The 15,538-nt window shown below is 44.9% G+C and overlaps 7 non-coding genes across 7 annotated transcripts; all 7 read right to left on the bottom strand.

The window, feature by feature from the left end:
- Positions 1-1,456: 1,456 nt before the first annotated feature.
- On the bottom strand, positions 1,457-1,571 carry LOC149277128 (U5 spliceosomal RNA). Its single transcript, XR_016279072.1, has one exon. It is a non-coding gene; the product is annotated as a U5 spliceosomal RNA (small nuclear RNA).
- Positions 1,572-3,182: 1,611 nt separating this feature from the next.
- On the bottom strand, positions 3,183-3,297 carry LOC149277127 (U5 spliceosomal RNA). The gene has a single exon (XR_016279265.1). It is a non-coding gene; the product is annotated as a U5 spliceosomal RNA (small nuclear RNA).
- Positions 3,298-4,908: 1,611 nt separating this feature from the next.
- On the bottom strand, positions 4,909-5,023 carry LOC149277126 (U5 spliceosomal RNA). The gene has a single exon (XR_016279244.1). It is a non-coding gene; the product is annotated as a U5 spliceosomal RNA (small nuclear RNA).
- A 1,611-nt stretch (positions 5,024-6,634) lies between these two features.
- On the bottom strand, positions 6,635-6,749 carry LOC149277125 (U5 spliceosomal RNA). The gene has a single exon (XR_016279243.1). It is a non-coding gene; the product is annotated as a U5 spliceosomal RNA (small nuclear RNA).
- Positions 6,750-8,348: 1,599 nt separating this feature from the next.
- On the bottom strand, positions 8,349-8,463 carry LOC149277124 (U5 spliceosomal RNA). The gene has a single exon (XR_016279071.1). It is a non-coding gene; the product is annotated as a U5 spliceosomal RNA (small nuclear RNA).
- A 1,611-nt stretch (positions 8,464-10,074) lies between these two features.
- LOC149277123 (U5 spliceosomal RNA) lies at positions 10,075-10,189 on the bottom strand. Its single transcript, XR_016279263.1, has one exon. It is a non-coding gene; the product is annotated as a U5 spliceosomal RNA (small nuclear RNA).
- Positions 10,190-11,800: 1,611 nt separating this feature from the next.
- LOC149277122 (U5 spliceosomal RNA) lies at positions 11,801-11,915 on the bottom strand. Its single transcript, XR_016279070.1, has one exon. It is a non-coding gene; the product is annotated as a U5 spliceosomal RNA (small nuclear RNA).
- Positions 11,916-15,538: the final 3,623 nt, after the last annotated feature.

The raw sequence follows: 15,538 nt of genomic DNA, 5'->3' as shown, positions 1-15,538 counted from the left end.
GCTGCTTTAAAGTCTTATTAAACTAACAATAAGGTGGGGCGTTTCCCAGTGCATCATGGGTATTCAAATGAGGCGGCAGCTCAAACAAACCTTCCAGCAGTCTTAGTGACCGGGGCGCGAGCTTGCTTCTCTGAAACAATTTTGTTTGCTTTAAGAAAAGAAAAGCTGAAGATTGTACCTCCCCCACCGCTTTGCCTACGGGGGCCCGCAACTTCCCCTTCCGCTGCAGCCACCAGAAGTTCCTGGCACACATGCTTTGGGCTGTGTTACAAGGTTAGGGGTAAGGCTTCGGGATGGAATCTGATTACTACTCTTTTTCCCCAATGGTGGCGTGCTGAACCCATCGGCTTCACAAATACCAAGTTGCCTGATGCTGTTTCCTTTGAAAGCAAATATATCTTTTCCACAAATCAAATCTTTCTAATTAAACCACCTTTCCAAAGTTAGCGGTTAGAAACGCTTAAGCATGGAAAGGTTTGGTGATAGAGCTTGGGTTAGGGGCGGGTTAAGCTCATGGCTTTGAAGAGGCACAGTTACAGTTAGCGTCGGAGTACTGTTAATGGTTTACGGTTGACAGTTTAGGGTTAGGTAAGGCTTAGAATCCTTCCCCATTGTGGCGTGTTTAGCCCATCCTTTTCCCAAACACCAAAAAAGCCTGATTGCCTTCAATTTCTTTTTGTCTTAAGCAGCATCGCCAGTGCCAACATTTTGCACCTAAGATTATAAAAAGTACCTAGCAAAATTGTTTCCGTTTTAAAACCGCACAAAATCTCGGACAGTTCACCTGTCTGTATGCCTCGCGACGAACGTGCGAAAGGCTCACTAGCGGCAGCGCACGGACGACCGGACTCCCCAGCACCGCCACAAAGAAGGAGCGCAGCGCGGCATTGGAGCGGCAAAAGTCAACCCAAACGCAGCAGACTAGACATTTTGCCAAAAACGAAGTCTGCAACCTGATCTTTCCACACGCATAGAGCTTCCCAACTCGTGTCGGAAAGCTTTTAAACAAACAGCAAAAAAGCTATGATCACTGAACCTACAAAGGGCGCATTAGTCTTTTCCATGCTGAAAAGCGGCCCCTTAAGCACGTGGTGAGTGCTTTTTCCAGATGTTTCACTGTTGCTATTTGAGGAAATGAATAATACAACTGCACATGTGAGGAACAGAGATCTCAATGTTAAACATTTAAGGGCAGTTTTTTGTTGTTTGGTTTGTGTATTATGATAAAGAACAATTGGGAACATGTTTGAAAGCGTATGCACAGGCTTATTTGCATAGAGTCTGGAGGGCGTGGTCTAACCCTGCCTCCTTAAAGCATTTCTACAACCCCAAACAGTACATAGCATGACACAGGCAGGATATTTTGCGCTTCTGAGTGCGACACAGTCCTCAACCAGGGCAAAGCTTGCGACTAGAGCAAGCAATCTTTTTGATCTATCGTTAACAACAGCAAAGAAGCCCAGCAAACGCCAGGCATCAAAAAATTGGTTACGACTCATGGTCGTTCCTCCCCACGGAAATCTTTAGTAAAAGGCGAAAGATTTATTCGGTCTGAAGAGAAACCAGAGTATACCCAAACATGCCGCAGGGCAACGGCCCGGACACAGGCAGTGCTCCTCGATGTTAAGGTGTGTTTAATTAATCCCACCCAGCTCTTGCCTGATCATTGGAACCTTTAACACATGCAAAACACGATTGCAAAGGGATTGGAACCATTTAATATTGGGCTGCTTTAAAGTCTTATTAAACTAACAATAAGGTGGGGCGTTTCCCAGTGCATCATGGGTATTCAAATGAGGCGGCAGCTCAAACAAACCTTCCAGCAGTCTTAGTGACCGGGGCGCGAGCTTGCTTCTCTGAAACAATTTTGTTTGCTTTAAGAAAAGAAAAGCTGAAGATTGTTCCTCCCCCACCGCTTTGCCTACGGGGGCCCGCAACTTCCCCTTCCGCTGCAGCCACCAGAAGTTCCTGGCACACATGCTTTGGGCTGTGTTACAAGGTTAGGGGTAAGGCTTCGGGATGGAATCTGATTACTACTCTTTTTCCCCAATGGTGGCGTGCTGAACCCATCGGCTTCACAAATACCAAGTTGCCTGATGCTGTTTCCTTTGAAAGCAAATATATCTTTTCCACAAATCAAATCTTTCTAATTAAACCACCTTTCCAAAGTTAGCGCTTAGAAACGCTTAAGCATGGAAAGGTTTGGTGATAGAGCTTGGGTTAGGGGCGGGTTAAGCTCATGGCTTTGAAGAGGCACAGTTACAGTTAGCGTCGGAGTACTGTTAATGGTTTACGGTTGACAGTTTAGGGTTAGGTAAGGCTTAGAATCCTTCCCCATTGTGGCGTGTTTAGCCCATCCTTTTCCCAAACACCAAAAAAGCCTGATTGCCTTCAATTTCTTTTTGTCTTAAGCAGCATCGCCAGTGCCAACATTTTGCACCTAAGATTATAAAAAGTACCTAGCAAAATTGTTTCCGTTTTAAAACCGCACAAAATCTCGGACAGTTCACCTGTCTGTATGCCTCGCGACGAACGAGCGAAAGGCTCACTAGCGGCAGCGCACGGACGACCGGACTCCCCAGCACCGCCACAAAGAAGGAGCGCAGCGCGGCATTGGAGCGGCAAAAGTCAACCCAAACGCAGCAGACTAGACATTTTGCCAAAAACGAAGTCTGCAACCTGATCTTCCCACACGCATAGAGCTTCCCAACTCGTGTCGGAAAGCTTTTAAACAAATAGCAAAAAAGCTATGATCACTGAACCTACAAAGGGCGCATTAGTCTTTTCCATGCTGAAAAGCGGCCCCTTAAGCACGCGGTGAGTGCTTTTTCCAGATGTTTCACTGTTGCTATTTGAGGAAATGAATAATACAACTGCACATGTGAGGAACAGAGACCTCAATGTTAAACATTTAAGGGCAGTTTTTTGTTGTTTGGTTTGTGTATTATGATAAAGAACAATTGGGAACATGTTTGAAAGCGTATGCACAGGCTTATTTGCATAGAGTCTGGAGGGCGTGGTCTAACCCTGCCTCCTTAAAGCATTTCTACAACCCCAAACAGTACATAGCATGACACAGGCAGGATATTTTGCGCTTCTGGGTGCGACACAGTCCTCAGCCAGGGGAAAGCTTGCGACTAGAGCAAGCAATCTTTTTGATCTATCGTTAACAACAGCAAAGAAGCCCAGCAAACGCCAGGCATCAAAAAATTGGTTACGACTCATGGTCGTTCATCCCCACGGAAATCTTTAGTAAAAGGCGAAAGATTTATTCGGTCTGAAGAAAAACCAGAGTATACCCAAACATGCCGCAGGGCAACGGCCCGGACACAGGCAGTGCTCCTCGATGTTAAGGTGTGTTTAATTAATCCCACCCAGCTCTTGCCTGATCATTGGAACCTTTAACACATGCAAAACACGATTGCAAAGGGATTGGAACCATTTAATATTGGGCTGCTTTAAAGTCTTATTAAACTAACAATAAGGTGGGGCGTTTCCCAGTGCATCATGGGTATTCAAATGAGGCGGCAGCTCAAACAAACCTTCCAGCAGTCTTAGTGACCGGGGCGCGAGCTTGCTTCTCTGAAACTATTTTGTTTGCTTTAAGAAAAGAAAAGCTGAAGATTGTACCTCCCCCACCGCTTTGCCTACGGGGGCCCGCAACTTCCCCTTCCGCTGCAGCCACCAGAAGTTCCTGGCACACATGCTTTGGGCTGTGTTACAAGGTTAGGGGTAAGGCTTCGGGATGGAATCTGATTACTACTCTTTTCCCCCAATGGTGGCGTGCTGAACCCATCGGCTTCACAAATACCAAGTTGCCTGATGCTGTTTCCTTTGAAAGCAAATATATCTTTTCCACAAATCAAATCTTTCTAATTAAACCACCTTTCCAAAGTTAGCGGTTAGAAACGCTTAAGCATGGAAAGGTTTGGTGATAGAGCTTGGGTTAGGGGCGGGTTAAGCTCATGGCTTTGAAGAGGCACAGTTACAGTTAGCGTCGGAGTACTGTTAATGGTTTACGGTTGACAGTTTAGGGTTAGGTAAGGCTTAGAATCCTTCCCCATTGTGGCGTGTTTAGCCCATCCTTTTCCCAAACACCAAAAAAGCCTGATTGCCTTCAATTTCTTTTTGTCTTAAGCAGCATCGCCAGTGCCAACATTTTGCACCTAAGATTATAAAAAGTACCTAGCAAAATTGTTTCCGTTTTAAAACCGCACAAAATCTCGGACAGTTCACCTGTCTGTATGCCTCGCGACGAACGAGCGAAAGGCTCACTAGCGGCAGCGCACGGACGACCGGACTCCCCAGCACCGCCACAAAGAAGGAGCGCAGCGCGGCATTGGAGCGGCAAAAGTCAACCCAAACGCAGCAGACTAGACATTTTGCCAAAAACGAAGTCTGCAACCTGATCTTTCCACACGCATAGAGCTTCCCAACTCGTGTCGGAAAGCTTTGAAACAAACAGCAAAAAAGCTATGATCACTGAACCTACAAAGGGCGCATTAGTCTTTTCCATGCTGAAAAGCGGCCCCTTAAGCACGTGGTGAGTGCTTTTTCCAGATGTTTCACTGTTGCTATTTGAGGAAATGAATAATACAACTGCACATGTGAGGAACAGAGATCTCAATGTTAAACATTTAAGGGCAGTTTTTTGTTGTTTGGTTTGTGTATTACGATAAAGAACAATTGGGAACATGTTTGAAAGCGTATGCACAGGCTTATTTGCATAGAGTCTGGAGGGCGTGGTCTAACCCTGCCTCCTTAAAGCATTTCTACAACCCCAAACAGTACATAGCATGACACAGGCAGGATATTTTGCGCTTCTGGGTGCGACACAGTCCTCAGCCAGGGCAAAGCTTGCGACTAGAGCAAGCAATCTTTTTGATCTATCGTTAACAGCAGCAAAGAAGCCCAGCAAACGCCAGGCATCAAGAAATTAGTTACGACTCATGGTCGTTCCTCCCCACGGAAATCTTTAGTAAAAGGCGAAAGATTTATTCGGTCTGAAGAGAAACCAGAGTATGCCCAAACATGCCGCAGGGCAACGGCCCGGACACAGGCAGTGCTCCTCGAGGTTAAGGTGTGTTTAATTAATCCCACCCAGCTCTTGCCTGATCATTGGAACCTTTAACACATGCAAAACACGATTGCAAAGGGATTGGAACTATTTAATATTGGGCTGCTTTAAAGTCTTATTAAACTAACAATAAGGTGGGGCGTTTCCCAGTGCATCATGGGTATTCAAATGAGGCGGCAGCTCAAACAAACCTTCCAGCAGTCTTAGTGACCGGGGCGCGAGCTTGCTTCTCTGAAACAATTTTGTTTGCTTTAAGAAAAGAAAAGCTGAAGATTGTACCTCCCCCACCGCTTTGCCTACGGGGGCCCGCAACTTCCCCTTCCGCTGCAGCCACCAGAAGTTCCTGGCACACATGCTTTGGGCTGTGTTACAAGGTTAGGGGTAAGGCTTCGGGATGGAATCTGATTACTACTCTTTTTCCCCAATGGTGGCGTGCTGAACCCATCGGCTTCACAAATACCAAGTTGCCTGATGCTGTTTCCTTTGAAAGCAAATATATCTTTTCCACAAATCAAATCTTTCTAATTAAACCACCTTTCCAAAGTTAGCGCTTAGAAACGCTTAAGCATGGAAAGGTTTGGTGATAGAGCTTGGGTTAGGGGCGGGTTAAGCTCATGGCTTTGAAGAGGCACAGTTACAGTTAGCGTCGGAGTACTGTTAATGGTTTACGGTTGACAGTTTAGGGTTAGGTAAGGCTTAGAATCCTTCCCCATTGTGGCGTGTTTAGCCCATCCTTTTCCCAAACACCAAAAAAGCCTGATTGCCTTCAATTTCTTTTTGTCTTAAGCAGCATCGCCAGTGCCAACATTTTGCACCTAAGATTATAAAAAGTACCTAGCAAAATTGTTTCCGTTTTAAAACCGCACAAAATCTCGGACAGTTCACCTGTCTGTATGCCTCGCGACGAACGAGCGAAAGGCTCACTAGCGGCAGCGCACGGACGACCGGACTCCCCAGCACCGCCACAAAGAAGGAGCGCAGCGCGGCATTGGAGCGGCAAAAGTCAACCCAAACGCAGCAGACTAGACATTTTGCCAAAAACGAAGTCTGCAACCTGATCTTTCCACACGCATAGAGCTTCCCGACTCGTGTCGGAAAGCTTTGAAACAAACAGCAAAAAAGCTATGATCACTGAACCTACAAAGGGCGCATTAGTCTTTTCCATGCTGAAAAGCGGCCCCTTAAGCACGTGGTGAGTGCTTTTTCCAGATGTTTCACTGTTGCTATTTGAGGAAATGAATAATACAACTGCACATGTGAGGAACAGAGATCTCAATGTTAAACATTTAAGGGCAGTTTTTTGTTGTTTGGTTTGTGTATTACGATAAAGAACAATTGGGAACATGTTTGAAAGCGTATGCACAGGCTTATTTGCATAGAGTCTGGAGGGCGTGGTCTAACCCTGCCTCCTTAAAGCATTTCTACAACCCCAAACAGTACATAGCATGACACAGGCAGGATATTTTGCGCTTCTGGGTGCGACACAGTCCTCAACCAGGGCAAAGCTTGCGACTAGAGCAAGCAATCTTTTTGATCTATCGTTAACAACAGCAAAGAAGCCCAGCAAACGCCAGGCATCAAGAAATTAGTTACGACTCATGGTCGTTCCTCCCCACGGAAATCTTTAGTAAAAGGCGAAAGATTTATTCGGTCTGAAGAGAAACCAGAGTATGCCCAAACATGCCGCAGGGCAACGGCCCGGACACAGGCAGTGCTCCTCGAGGTTAAGGTGTGTTTAATTAATCCCACCCAGCTCTTGCCTGATCATTGGAACCTTTAACACATGCAAAACACGATCGCAAAGGGATTGGAACTATTTAATATTGGGCTGCTTTAAAGTCTTATTAAACTAACAATAAGGTGGGGCGTTTCCCAGTGCATCATGGGTATTCAAATGAGGCGGCAGCTCAAACAAACCTTCCAGCAGTCTTAGTGACCGGGGCGCGAGCTTGCTTCTCTGAAACAATTTTGTTTGCTTTAAGAAAAGAAAAGCTGAAGATTGTACCTCCCCCACCGCTTTGCCTACGGGGGCCCGCAACTTCCCCTTCCGCTGCAGCCACCAGAAGTTCCTGGCACACATGCTTTGGGCTGTGTTACAAGGTTAGGGGTAAGGCTTCGGGATGGAATCTGATTACTACTCTTTTTCCCCAATGGTGGCGTGCTGAACCCATCGGCTTCACAAATACCAAGTTGCCTGATGCTGTTTCCTTTGAAAGCAAATATATCTTTTCCACAAATCAAATCTTTCTAATTAAACCACCTTTCCAAAGTTAGCGGTTAGAAACGCTTAAGCATGGAAAGGTTTGGTGATAGAGCTTGGGTTAGGGGCGGGTTAAGCTCATGGCTTTGAAGAGGCACAGTTACAGTTAGCGTCGGAGTACTGTTAATGGTTTACGGTTGACAGTTTAGGGTTAGGTAAGGCTTAGAATCCTTCCCCATTGTGGCGTGTTTAGCCCATCCTTTTCCCAAACACCAAAAAAGCCTGATTGCCTTCAATTTCTTTTTGTCTTAAGCAGCATCGCCAGTGCCAACATTTTGCACCTAAGATTATAAAAAGTACCTAGCAAAATTGTTTCCGTTTTAAAACCGCACAAAATCTCGGACAGTTCACCTGTCTGTATGCCTCGCGACGAACGAGCGAAAGGCTCACTAGCGGCAGCGCACTCCCCAGCACCGCCACAAAGAAGGAGCGCAGCGCGGCATTGGAGCGGCAAAAGTCAACCCAAACGCAGCAGACTAGACATTTTGCCAAAAACAAAGTCTGCAACCTGATCTTTCCACACGCATAGAGCTTCCCGACTCGTGTCGGAAAGCTTTTAAACAAATAGCAAAAAAGCTATGATCACTGAACCTACAAAGGGCGCATTAGTCTTTTCCATGCTGAAAAGCGGCCCCTTAAGCACGTGGTGAGTGCTTTTTCCAGATGTTTCACTGTTGCTATTTGAGGAAATGAATAATACAACTGCACATGTGAGGAACAGAGATCTCAATGTTAAACATTTAAGGGCAGTTTTTTGTTGTTTGGTTTGTGTATTATGATAAAGAACAATTGGGAACATGTTTGAAAGCGTATGCACAGGCTTATTTGCATAGAGTCTGGAGGGCGTGGTCTAACCCTGCCTCCTTAAAGCATTTCTACAACCCCAAACAGTACATAGCATGACACAGGCAGGATATTTTGCGCTTCTGGGTGCGACACAGTCCTCAGCCAGGGGAAAGCTTGCGACTAGAGCAAGCAATCTTTTTGATCTATCGTTAACAACAGCAAAGAAGCCCAGCAAACGCCAGGCATCAAAAAATTGGTTACGACTCATGGTCGTTCCTCCCCACGGAAATCTTTAGTAAAAGGCGAAAGATTTATTCGGTCTGAAGAGAAACCAGAGTATACCCAAACATGCCGCAGGGCAACGGCCCGGACACAGGCAGTGCTCCTCGATGTTAAGGTGTGTTTAATTAATCCCACCCAGCTCTTGCCTGATCATTGGAACCTTTAACACATGCAAAACACGATTGCAAAGGGATTGGAACCATTTAATATTGGGCTGCTTTAAAGTCTTATTAAACTAACAATAAGGTGGGGCGTTTCCCAGTGCATCATGGGTATTCAAATGAGGCGGCAGCTCAAACAAACCTTCCAGCAGTCTTAGTGACCGGGGCGCGAGCTTGCTTCTCTGAAACAATTTTGTTTGCTTTAAGAAAAGAAAAGCTGAAGATTGTTCCTCCCCCACCGCTTTGCCTACGGGGGCCCGCAACTTCCCCTTCCGCTGCAGCCACCAGAAGTTCCTGGCACACATGCTTTGGGCTGTGTTACAAGGTTAGGGGTAAGGCTTCGGGATGGAATCTGATTACTACTCTTTTTCCCCAATGGTGGCGTGCTGAACCCATCGGCTTCACAAATACCAAGTTGCCTGATGCTGTTTCCTTTGAAAGCAAATATATCTTTTCCACAAATCAAATCTTTCTAATTAAACCACCTTTCCAAAGTTAGCGGTTAGAAACGCTTAAGCATGGAAAGGTTTGGTGATAGAGCTTGGGTTAGGGGCGGGTTAAGCTCATGGCTTTGAAGAGGCACAGTTACAGTTAGCGTCGGAGTACTGTTAATGGTTTACGGTTGACAGTTTAGGGTTAGGTAAGGCTTAGAATCCTTCCCCATTGTGGCGTGTTTAGCCCATCCTTTTCCCAAACACCAAAAAAGCCTGATTGCCTTCAATTTCTTTTTGTCTTAAGCAGCATCGCCAGTGCCAACATTTTGCACCTAAGATCATAAAAAGTACCTAGCAAAATTGTTTCCGTTTTAAAACCGCACAAAATCTCGGACAGTTCACCTGTCTGTATGCCTCGCGACGAACGTGCGAAAGGCTCACTAGCGGCAGCGCACGGACGACCGGACTCCCCAGCACCGCCACAAAGAAGGAGCGCAGCGCGGCATTGGAGCGGCAAAAGTCAACCCAAACGCAGCAGACTAGACATTTTGCCAAAAACGAAGTCTGCAACCTGATCTTTCCACACGCATAGAGCTTCCCAACTCGTGTCGGAAAGCTTTTAAACAAATAGCAAAAAAGCTATGATCACTGAACCTACAAAGGGCGCATTAGTCTTTTCCATGCTGAAAAGCGGCCCCTTAAGCACGTGGTGAGTGCTTTTTCCAGATGTTTCACTGTTGCTATTTGAGGAAATGAATAATACAACTGCACATGTGAGGAACAGAGATCTCAATGTTAAACATTTAAGGGCAGTTTTTTGTTGTTTGGTTTGTGTATTATGATAAAGAACAATTGGGAACATGTTTGAAAGCGTATGCACAGGCTTATTTGCATAGAGTCTGGAGGGCGTGGTCTAACCCTGCCTCCTTAAAGCATTTCTACAACCCCAAACAGTACATAGCATGACACAGGCAGGATATTTTGCGCTTCTGGGTGCGACACAGTCCTCAGCCAGGGCAAAGCTTGCGACTAGAGCAAGCCATCGTTTTGATCTATCGTTAACAACAGCAAAGAAGCCCAGCAAACGCCAGGCATCAAAAAATTGGTTACGACTCATGGTCGTTCCTCCCCACGGAGATCTTTAGTAAAAGGCGAAAGATTTATTCGGTCTGAAGAGAAACCAGAGTATACCCAAACATGCCGCAGGGCAACGGCCCGGCCACAGGCAGTGCTCCTCGAGGTTAAGGTGTGTTTAATTAATCCCACCCAGCTCTTGCCTGATCATTGGAACCTTTAACACATGCAAAACACGATTGCAAAGGGATTGGAACTATTTAATATTGGGCTGCTTTAAAGTCTTATTAAACTAACAATAAGGTGGGGCGTTTCCCAGTGCATCATGGGTATTCAAATGAGGCGGCAGCTCAAACAAACCTTCCAGCAGTCTTAGTGACCGGGGCGCGAGCTTGCTTCTCTGAAACAATTTTGTTTGCTTTATGAAAAGAAAAGCTGAAGATTGTACCTCCCCCACCGCTTTGCCTACGGGGGCCCGCAACTTCCCCTTCCGCTGCAGCCACCAGAAGTTCCTGGCACACATGCTTTGGGCTGTGTTACAAGGTTAGGGGTAAGGCTTCGGGATGGAATCTGATTACTACTCTTTTTCCCCAATGGTGGCGTGCTGAACCCATCGGCTTCACAAATACCAAGTTGCCTGATGCTGTTTCCTTTGAAAGCAAATATATCTTTTCCACAAATCAAATCTTTCTAATTAAACCACCTTTCCAAAGTTAGCGGTTAGAAACGCTTAAGCATGGAAAGGTTTGGTGATAGAGCTTGGGTTAGGGGCGGGTTAAGCTCATGGCTTTGAAGAGGCACAGTTACAGTTAGCGTCGGAGTACTGTTAATGGTTTACGGTTGACAGTTTAGGGTTAGGTAAGGCTTAGAATCCTTCCCCATTGTGGCGTGTTTAGCCCATCCTTTTCCCAAACACCAAAAAAGCCTGATTGCCTTCAATTTCTTTTTGTCTTAAGCAGCATCGCCAGTGCCAACATTTTGCACCTAAGATTATAAAAAGTACCTAGCAAAATTGTTTCCGTTTTAAAACCGCACAAAATCTCGGACAGTTCACCTGTCTGTATGCCTCGCGACGAACGAGCGAAAGGCTCACTAGCGGCAGCGCACGGACGACCGGATTCCCCAGCACCGCCACAAAGAAGGAGCGCAGCGCGGCATTGGAGCGGCAAAAGTCAACCCAAACGCAGCAGACTAGACATTTTGCCAAAAACGAAGTCTGCAACCTGATCTTTCCACACGCATAGAGCTTCCCGACTCGTGTCGGAAAGCTTTTAAACAAACAGCAAAAAAGCTATGATCACTGAACCTACAAAGGGCGCATTAGTCTTTTCCATGCTGAAAAGCGGCCCCTTAAGCACGTGGTGAGTGCTTTTTCCAGATGTTTCACTGTTGCTATTTGAGGAAATGAATAATACAACTGCACATGTGAGGAACAGAGATCTCAATGTTAAACATTTAAGGGCAGTTTTTTGTTGTTTGGTTTGTGTATTACGATAAAGAACAATTGGGAACATGTTTGAAAGCGTATGCACAGGCTTATTTGCATAGCGTCTGGAGGGCGTGGTCTAACCCTGCCTCCTTAAAGCATTTCTACAACCCCAAACAGTACATAGCATGACACAGGCAGGATATTTTGCGCTTCTGGGTGCGACACAGTCCTCAGCCAGGGCAAAGCTTGCGACTAGAGCAAGCCATCGTTTTGATCTATCGTTAACAACAGCAAATAAGCCCAGCAAACGCCAGGCATCAAAAAATTGGTTACGACTCATGGTCGTTCCTCCCCACGGAAATCTTTAGTAAAAGGCGAAAGATTTATTCGGTCTGAAGAGAAACCAGAGTATACCCAAACATGCCGCAGGGCAACGGCCCGGCCACAGGCAGTGCTCCTCGAGGTTAAGGTGTGTTTAATTAATCCCACCCAGCTCTTGCCTGATCATTGGAACCTTTAACACATGCAAAACACGATTGCAAAGGGATTGGAACCATTTAATATTGGGCTGCTTTAAAGTCTTATTAAACTAACAATAAGGTGGGGCGTTTCCCAGTGCATCATGGGTATTCAAATGAGGCGGCAGCTCAAACAAACCTTCCAGCAGTCTTAGTGACCGGGGCGCGAGCTTGCTTCTCTGAAACAATTTTGTTTGCTTTAAGAAAAGAAAAGCTGAAGATTGTACCTCCCCCACCGCTTTGCCTACGGGGGCCCGCAACTTCCCCTTCCGCTGCAGCCACCAGAAGTTCCTGGCACACATGCTTTGGGCTGTGTTACAAGGTTAGGGGTAAGGCTTCGGGATGGAATCTGATTACTACTCTTTTTCCCCAATGGTGGCGTGCTGAACCCATCGGCTTCACAAATACCAAGTTGCCTGATGCTGTTTCCTTTGAAAGCAAATATATCTTTTCCACAAATCAAATCTTTCTAACTACTGCACTGTAGTATATGATGGCGCTATATAAATCAGTAACATCACACATTGTCCAGCTCCGCAGTATATGATGGCATTGTACAGCGCTGCAGCATATGATGGTGCTATATAAATCAGTAATATCACACATTGTACAGCGCTGCAGCATATGATGGCGCTATATAAATCAGTAATATCACACATTGTACAGCGCCGCAGCATATGATGGCGCTATATCAATCAGTATATATCAATCAGTAATATCACAAATTGTACAGCGCTGTAGTATATGATGGCGCTATATCAATCAGTATATATCAATCAGTAATATCACAAATTGTACAGCGCTACAGTATATGATGTTGCTATATATATCCCTAACATCCGACATTGTACAGCGCTGCAGCATATGATGGCGCTATATAAATCAGTAATATCACACATTGTCCTGCGCCGCAGTATATGAAGGCGCTATTTAAATGAAAAAGAACACATTGTACAGCTCCGTAGCATTTGATGGCGCTATATAAATCAGTAACATCACACATTGTGCATCATATGACAGTACTATTTAAACTAATAAGAACACATTGTACAGCGCTGCAGCATATGATGGCGCTACATCAATCAGTAATATCACACATCCTTCCCTGCACAAAAACCTACAGAAAAAATACAGAGCAATGCGTTGGTAGAAGAAGCCCAAAAAATCATGTTTTGGCTAAATTTATAGAGATTGGCTGCCAAATAGCTGCCTCCCGGTTGCCCAGCGATCCCAATGAAACCCCCCGGGCAGTCTGCTTTCCAGAAATATATATCTGTTTGGGTGATAAATGTTTCAAATCAGCAAAATAACCATAAAACCTGCAAAAAAAGCAGCGAGTAACAATGTATCCCTCGTAATGTTTGCCCCATTACTGCCAGAAAGAGAATAGAATTCCGTCTCCTGAGTATCAGGTGCTTCCCAAATCAGGACACCTCAAATACTACATCTTGGGAGAATTAACTTTAACAACAATTAACTGAACAATAAACGGATCGGCTCCCTAATTCCCTGCAAACGAACAAATAACAAGAAAATAATAATCCTCACAGCGCCCAGCAATAGACTCTGATCCGGCCGGAAAAGACCTTAAAGGTTTCTTCTATCTTTACTAGATTTTTATTTTGTATCAAAAGTGTTTTTGTAACATTGCAAACGTACAAAATTGTTTCATTACCTTGAGATCACGGAACACGATGATGTCATGTCTTCATTGTGACATCACAGGTGCAGTACACAGATACAGCACATCAGAGAGCAGAAGGACACTTCTACTGTAGCCTCCTAACAGAGAAGATGCGGATCGTAGTAGCTTTGCTATTTGCTATTTGCTGTTTGACTTCTGAGACTTTTCCTGTTCCGCGCCCGAAAGGTAAAGAATCCGAATAACTCGAGATCCGGATAAAACTGGGGAATATCGGCTTTCTGGGTTAGATTTGAATCGCTCCCGGTGACCGCAGCAGATCAGCGGCAAATGTTTCCATGAACTATTTCTTCATAGCGGGTTATATTGTTGAGTAAAAACAGCGGTATAATTCTCTTTGTATCGGTAGCTGCCGGAATCGCTGCCCTGCAGCTGCACTCGAGGTGGTTTGGTAGAAAAAATATCAGTTAAATCCGTTACAAATCCAATGAAAACAGGGCTCTTCACCTTACAACGGGCAACATATTTCGGTTATTCGTAGGATTTATTATCAGCTTTAAAACACTAAAACCCACAAAAGAATGAGATCCAGTAAATCCGCTGATAGGATCTGCATCTATAGTACATCGAATTCATTTTATGAGAAGGAAGCTAATCTGCCTGCGGGAACGCGGTCCTGCCTTAATATTCATGCAATCCAGAAAGTCTATACCCAAAAAGTCAAATGATATTCCTGCATTTCCTAAACACAAAAACCTTAAGGTTCCTATGAATGAAGAAGTTTGTTGGCCGTTGATGACTCCGCTGTTGTTGTTTTTTTTGCAGGGGCCGACGGGAATTTCCAGCCACGAGAATCCAACCCAACATCTAATGGTAAGATATAGACGTCTCTCAGATGGGCATCCATGCTTCAGAAGCGTGTGATCCGTGTTATGTGTGTATGTGTACAATGCACACGCATGATTTCATTACCCGTAAGAAAGATGAAATGTTGAATATTAGATAAGAGAGGTTACAGTATCCGCTCCTCATGTAACTGTCATTTGGGGCTGGCTTTATCTGTAACTCGGGGATAATAGAAAGATATTGTATAGAGAACATGCAGCTAACATTCCTTTTTCCTGTTTATCTCACAAAGGATCTCTGGCGATCGGAGGATTCCGTTCACTGATTACACGAATGGCACAATCAGGTACGCTATGTGTTTTCTTTTAACATTAATGATAACCGTATGGAATAGCAAACTACACAATAATAGAAAATGCCCTCATAGTGGAGTAACTGGACCCGGAAAAAGAAACGTGTCATTTCTAACTCCTCTACACTAAGATAGAAGCACAACGTTAGAGATAAAAGACATGTTCTATTAATGCCTTCGGGGAGGGGAAGGTCTGGAAGCGACAATGTGTCCTACTTTCAGAAGAGGACAGAAATGACAATTTTCTCGTATCTCATTTAGTAGCAGATCCTATTTTTCTTTAAGCTTTAATATATAAATATGTATTTATCTCCACATTCTTCTTGTGCTAAGAAATATTTTTGCTCTCTCTACAGTTCATTCACGACCGGTGTTGAGGATCGTGCAGAACGCATTCATCTGTGTTATATGCGCGATGGCAACCGGACTGGGGGTCTATTTCTTCGTACAGTAAGTTATACAAATTGTTGGAAATTCAAATGCTGCGGAGAGACATCCAACGTAACGCACTATATAAAAAATGACCAAACAGCATGTATACTATACACGGGGAGAAACACTCCGATGCTGGAATCCATTTCTTCCTTAACGGGTTTATTATTCTTATTTCAGGTTTCGCCGTTGTAGACAACAAAAAAACATTTCTGAACGGTATGCAGGAGAAACTGGACTGAGAC

This window comes from Sceloporus occidentalis, unplaced genomic scaffold (assembly GCF_023333645.1).
Source record: "Sceloporus occidentalis isolate IW3139 unplaced genomic scaffold, rSceOcc1.0.p SCAF_220, whole genome shotgun sequence".
Taxonomy (NCBI): Eukaryota; Metazoa; Chordata; class Lepidosauria; order Squamata; family Phrynosomatidae; genus Sceloporus; species Sceloporus occidentalis.
Note: the sequence above shows the minus strand (reverse complement) of the source record. Positions and strands in the feature narration are given on the sequence as shown.